Below are 7,346 nucleotides of genomic sequence, written 5' to 3' on the forward strand. Positions count from 1 at the left end.
TAAGCGCATCAGTTTTAAATGCATCTATTGCTGACCAGTTCAGTTGCACAGAATTCTCTGTGAAAGAGTATGTCACATACAGCATAAATATGAGGCATTTACACTTGGATATCATTCAGATCTGAAATGTATGCTATCTTCATTCTAAATTTCCATATTATGCAGTTATGTAATGGAATTCTATTTCTGACTGTTATAAGTATTGAAGCTAGTCCTTGTCTTAAGAATGGGAAGCATTTTGGAAAGAAATCTGTGAATATAAAATAGTACTTTGCTTGAGTAAAATTAATATTTTTGTGAAACTTTTCAACAGTGCAGTTTAAGGGAGGAAAGAGTTTACATTTTTTCGGTAGGTATCTTGGTACCCATGTATTTGGGTGAGCAGGGGGAGGAGCAGAGGGAGAGGGACAAGCAGACTCCCAGCTGAGCGCAGATGTGGGGCTCGATCTCATGACCCTGAGATCATGACCTGAGCCAAAATCAGGGGTTGGGTGCTTAACCAACTGAGCCACCCAGGTGCCCCTGTTTTAATTAACTTTTATTTTAGAACAGTTTTAGATCCACAGAAAAATTGCAAAGATAATGTAGAGAGTTCATATAAACTGCACACCCAGACTCCTTCATTAAAACACCAACAGTAGTATGATACATTCGTCACACTCAGTAAACCACTATTAATACATTATAAGTAGCTAATAAGCCCATACTTTATTCAGATTGCATTAGTGTTTTCCTAATCCTTTCCCTGTTCCAGGGTCTCATTCAGGACATCACATCCTAGTTAGTCATCATCTCTTCTTAGGCCCCTCTGGTCTGTGATGGTTTGTCAGAATTTTCATGTTTTTTTATGACCTTGAGAGCTTTGAGTGGTATTAAAATGGTGTTTTATAAAGTATCCCTCAATTGGGATTTATCTGACGTTTTTTTCTTATAATTAAACTGGGCTTCTGAGTTTGGGGAGGAAGCATACAGGGCCGAGTCCCATTCTCATCACATTATGTCAAGTGTTCATACTATCCACTGATGTATCACTATTGAAGCAGACCTTGTTCTCCAACTAGGCTGAAGGATCAAATTCATTGCTGTTATAAAAGAACGAGAATTAGGACTACCTCTGATTTAAACAATGTCTTAAAACATTTGTGTGAGGCACTTAAGGAATGAGGAGTTATGCTTTTCCTCCTTGAGAGTGGAGTATCTGCATAAATTATTTGTAATTCTTCTATGTGTGATATTTGTCTATTCTCCCTCATTTATTTATTCACATAATCATTCTCTCCTATTTATTTATTCATCTAATTATTAATTTGTATCAGCATGGATCATGAATAGTTTATAAAAGGGGTTATCAGCCAATACTACCAATACTACTTTATTGATTTATTATTTCAGTTTTGGCCATTAGGTCCCTTTGAGCTACCCTACTGTGTGTGTTCATTTCCTTACATTCTGGCAATACAAGATACTCCAGACTCATCTTGTATATTTCTTGTTATGGTCCTATAAGCAGCAGTTTCTCTGAGGAGCCCTGGTCCTTTTATTGCAGAATAGTAATAGAGGCCAAGATCATCATGTTAGGTATGCTCATTGTTACTGGAGTCTCATTGCTTCTAGGCTCTCTCAACTGACAGAGCAAGGAAATATATGTGTATACAATAAACTCATGCATATATAAATATCTATTAATATTTATTTACCTAACCATGTATATAGATACAGATGCTAGATTAAGTAATAAAATTTTTAATTAATGAAGCATAACTTAATACATCAAATAATATGAAATTGCTATTTTGTATTTCAAAAATTATCAAATATCAGCAAGTTTATATGGCTCAATCTAATACATACAGAAAATAATATAAAATAAAAATGTACAGTTTATCAAATATCCATATAACTCCTCTCAGTAAAAAGGAAAAAAGAGCTTTGCCAACATATACATCCCTTCTATAGACTCCTTCTCCCTGGAGGTATCTACTCTCCTAATGTTTGTAATGATTATTTTTATTCACTTTATCCATAGAGTAAGCTCTAACTTCTAAGTATGCATTTCATATATATATATATATATATATACAGTTTTTCCTGTTCTTTTATGTAAATGAAATCATAATACATATAACTTTTTGTGCCTTGTGAGATACATCATGGGTTACATGTAGCTTTAGTTCATTCATTTTCATTGTGTATAACAATTTATGGTATAAATGTATAATAATTTATTTATCCATTTTCCTGTTGATTGATATTTGGTAATATTGTTTTGAGTAGAGAATGAAAGAGCAGCATAATTGCATTTTGACTGATCATCAGGTTTCTTGTTATCATGAGACTGAATTCATGGCCACTTTAAAAGAACCAAAATTAGGACTACCTCTGATTTAAACAATGTCTTAAAACCCATAATCACCCAGAAGCCTTCTGATTATAATTTGGCCTCTCCAGTAATTCTGTCTACAGAGAGAAAATTGTATGATCCATTACAAGTATTCTAGTTTCTGTGACAATTGGACTTCTCATTGTGAATGAAATAAATTGGCAGTATGTTTTTATACATCTGTCTCAGGAGTTTGGTTAATGAGTCCATCTCAGAGAGATGGATATCCTTTTGGTATGTTGATAAAATCAGGTCTTAAATTGCAATGAGACCTCTTGAGAGGCAAGCAGGCAGCCTTCCACACCCTTCAACTGTGAATGTGAGCAAACGAGAGCCTAATATCCTCCTTGAACTTGTCCAGTAGCTAACTCCTATGCTCCCAGCAGTGGGAAAAGTAAGACAATTCAATAACATTCCTACTGGAAATTTATTACTGTTTCTTATTTATAAGTATTTTTATAATATTCTGTCTTTCAAGTAATCTCTACTTTCTATAATTTACTCATTTTCTTTTACATGTCCTAATTATATGCTATTGTCTGTGACCGAGTTTTTTTAAGAGCACAAAATTCAACGTACAGCATTTCAGGAAAACTGCATTAAAGATTTTAAAGAAAAAAAATAACCATATTCCTAAAAGTGCTGTGTGTGTTCAAAATACCTTCAAGGGGTTGCATTAAATGCAGAGAAAAGTAGGTCAACCTTTCTAAGATCAATTTATAATCAAATAGCTACTCTGTACTCTTATAATATGTATTTTATAGCTCTTTCATTAATGTCATTCCATATTTCTCTACCAAACAAAATTACATGACTTTTATGTTAACCACTGCTAACATTTTTCATTTCTTGTATGGATTTGTGTTGTTAAAACAAAAGCAAAAACAATTTACCTTTAAAATAAATTGTACAGGAGGCTTTAATTTTAATTCTGCCTAAATGTACTTTGATTATTTTTATAAAAAATTCTGGGAAATAGAAAAGTAGAAATCTATTTCTTTAGTCCCCTTTTCTCACATTAGGCTCTTCAAAAGAATGGATCTTACAGATGTAAAAAAAGCTATATGAACCCAATCAGATAAGTTTAATATACTTCAAATTTTTAGTCTGTTTCTGGGGCAATTGTGTAGTCTTGTTAGAAGGCATTCAAATTGGAAGGAAGGCTGAGAAATGCCAACATAGCTGTCATTCACCATATATCGCCATCTACTGGCAAGATTGGGTACTGCAGTGGTATACAGGCCCACAGTTTCGTGTAGCTTGAAGGGGAGGAAAAAGCAAGGATTAAGTTTGAGAATATCAAATTTATTAAATGAATTCCATAATTAGAATAATTTATGCTAAATATTAAATATTATCTTTCAATAATTATATTCAATGGTCATTTAAAAGCAAAAAAAGTTAATTGTACTTTACATGAAAACCCTACTATGCCTATTTTTCAGTCCCAGAAGGTGATGCCTAGTATAGTTTCCAGTTAATAGTAGGCATTCAAAAAGTAGGTGTTAAGTGATTGAATGAATGAATGAATGAATGGTAGCCACTATATCCAAGAAGTCACTTATCAACATATTTCTTATGGCCCAAATTATTTCTGTAAAATGCAATTTGAAAGAAAAGCACTAACTACTTGAGAGCACCCTTAATTTCTACTATACTGCTCCATAGACTGATTTTGGAGCATATGCATATAAAATGAGTATTACCAAAAACGCAATGGGATTTCATTAAAATTTTAACACTATGAAAGACTTTGAAATGATTAAAAGATTTCCATGAAATAAAAATGATGCAAATTTGTGAGATTATGTGAGTGATTCAAGTGTCAAATTGAATTATTTCCATGCCCAAAGACCTTTAGATAAACTCAGAATAATATTAATGACTCACTTACATGTTTATAACTTTGAGCCTATTATAGACTAGGACATAAAGAGAGAATAAGCTATCTGACATACATGAGCTGAGATTTTTTTTTTATTTGCAATGCTAGTGTTTCCAATAAAAACAAGGTCAATAATTCTTCTCCAAGTGCCACATCTTTGTGACCCAGCTTCTAATATAAGGCCTAGCATAGAGTAGACACTCCAGTATTTATTGAGTTATTTGAATTGAATTTAGGTACTATATGTAAATGTCTAATGCAAGTAATACGTGGACTATTTACCTATCCTTTCCATCAATAAAATATACAAGTTTACTGAAAACAGAAAATATGTATTATTTGTTTTCTATATCCAACAGACTCCTTAATGCTGGTAAAGAGTAAACAATAAATGCTTATAATTCACAGCCAATGAAGGGAGATTGTAAAACACTTTAGGAAGTAAATACAGATTGTTATTAAGATGGAGCTAAGTGGAATGATGAGCTTACTTTTGGATACAGAATACTGTTATTTTTTCTAGAAATTTAGCATTTCTCATGTTAGCGTGATACAATGGAGACTAAAACTTAGTTTGATTAAGGTCATGCAACCAGGAAGATTTGAGACTCAGGTCCAAGTGTGCCTGATGTCCCTCCCCTCACATTCCACCCCCACACCATACTCCCATCTTCTGTATCCCACTGCACCACAATTCCCCGTCACACAGCTACCCAACTGTTTGACAATGCACTAAATTCCACAAGTTCTATTTCTTGGCCAAATGCCTCTTTTTATCTTTCTAGTTCCTTCCCTTGGAAAGCAAGTGCATGCTAGAAATAGGTAACAAATGTTAGGGTAGGTGTTGTATAGGCAAGTCTTACAGCAATAAGTCACAACAAACTTTCCTCTTACTCTGGACATGAAGAACCAATCTCCTTTTCTGCCAAACATTTGTGGGCTGCTAGAGAAAGAGGTCATGTGTTTCAAAGGCATCATTCATTCACCTTCTCACTTCAGCATGGCTATAGCAACACATCATAACGTACAAAGGCTTAAAGAGTCATAAGGATGGGCCCTAATCTGACTGGTGTCTTTATAAGAAGAGACATCAGAAATGTGCTCATTCAAGGGGAAGGTCGTGTGAGAACACAGAGAGAAACCAAATCTGCCAACACCTTGATCTTGGACTTCCAGCCTTCAGGACTGTGAGAAAATAAATTTGTATTGTTTAAGCCTCCTGGCCTGTGGTATTTTGTTATTGCAGCCCTAGCAAACTAAAACAACCAGGGAGGTTCTAATTTCACCCAAATCTTTTTGGCCTTTTGTTACACAGATAAAAATATATATGTATGTGTGTAAGAGTGGGGGGATGTTGGTTGGTTTTATTTCTATTGAATCTCTAGAAAGATACTGATAATGATCAGTATTCATTTCCATGATTTGCATGTCCTTTATTTATTACATATCTGAGAATAACTTATATTAATTTCACCATAGCTTGCTGTAAATGAAACCCTTAAAGAAGCAGACCTGTTTTTACAAAACTGTCATCAACTTATGATAGACATAAAATGTGCCTGCTAGTGATTTGTCAGTCCATTTCTTGGCAACTCAATGGCTTTTGGAGTGTCAAATGATTAGGTAGAAGAAAAACAAGGCTTTGTTAAAATACAATGAAAGCTGAACCTATATTATGGGAAATGGGAAATACGCATTTATAATTTTGCAGTTATTTCGAAGATCCAGATCAAATTCTGCGAAACGAGGCCATACTACCAAAATTAATTTCTCCCTTTCCAGCACAGGTTTTGGAATGCTATGATTTAAGTTACATGTTTTGTCAGTAATTTTCCCTACTTCTTCTTTTCTGTCAGTGTGCCTGTAGTGAGCTCCAAACCTCCAGACAGAGGTGAGGATTGTCTTCTTCCAGCTCCAAATCAGCTCCCGTGAGTAATCCTGCACATCCTGAAGACACTCAGTAAATGTTGGAGGAAATATCATGATGCCGGTGTTTTGGAATTGAGCTTCAGTTACCTAGACAAGTCCTCTGAATGTAGATAAAACGGGAGCAGCAGGTAATCAGGAATCAAGTTTTCTAGGAAAAGTGGAGTCTTGGAGCTATAATGACCTAAACTGAAGTAAAGGAATATCCCCCTAATTCCAATGCTTATACAAAGCTTAAAACTATGAAAGTTTACACCAGATTGGTTTTTGTATCCTGGCAGAAATTTGTTCACTCTTGTATTACTAATGGTGTGAAGTGCTGAGTTATACCTATTGTCCCTGGTGGGGAGAAGAATATGATGGATATGACTCAAAAGAGGTGTCATAGCCTTAACCAGCAGGGGCAGGGAATTGTTTTTAGCTTGAATGCCAAAGAAAAACCTGTCTTCTTATTCAAAAGGAGCTAAATAAAATCTCCTCTTTTGAGATAAAAAAAAGATAAAATAAACAATGAGCTATCAGAGTGTAGCTGACACAGGATAGAAACAGGATTGAGTACTCAGCTTAGAAAAAATGCTGGAGAACCAAACAAAAACAAAGCCCTTTCTAAGGACAAGCAGAGCAGGCAACAAGCATTTTGCTGAGCAGGACTGGAGGGAAACTAGCCAATTAGATCCCCGAACACACTTTGCTAGGAATCTACCAGTGGTGGTTATAACCCCAGGATAAACCACAGCACACACACACACACAAAAGTAAGATAGAAAATAGCATTTAAATAGTGTTACTCTGGCAAAATGTTGTGCAAACTTGAGGCACATCTCCTGTTGTGACATTATTTTTTCTATTTATCTTTTTAAGTTGGGTATTCTCAGATGAAGGATAGCCTGCACTGACTTCTCTGACTTGTCTGAGAACACTTCCGCACACCCGTTAATAGCTGGCTTTTAATAATATCCCATGGAGATTTCTATGCCACGGTTGCCTTTATACTAAACCACCCCACTAAGAAATAGTTACAAGTTCAGAAATGCCCTTGGTCAGGTTCTACATTGGCATTTCATCATAGGCAGGCTTTTTCTGCCTCCCCCGGGACAGAATCAGATGTCACACTTCTGAAGCAGACTTCAGTGCTGTGTTTTGTCCTTTTGAAGC

General features: G+C 35.1%; 1 pseudogene; it reads right to left on the reverse strand.

The window, feature by feature from the left end:
• Positions 1 to 6,248, reverse strand: part of LOC102734011 (synaptotagmin-17 pseudogene) — a 48,539-nt pseudogene extending 42,291 nt beyond the window's left edge.
• Positions 6,249 to 7,346: the final 1,098 nt, after the last annotated feature.

The sequence above is a fragment of the Leptonychotes weddellii genome, chromosome 2, assembly GCF_054177405.1.
Source record: "Leptonychotes weddellii isolate Sample4059 chromosome 2, ASM5417740v2, whole genome shotgun sequence".
NCBI lineage: Eukaryota > Metazoa > Chordata > Mammalia > Carnivora > Phocidae > Leptonychotes > Leptonychotes weddellii.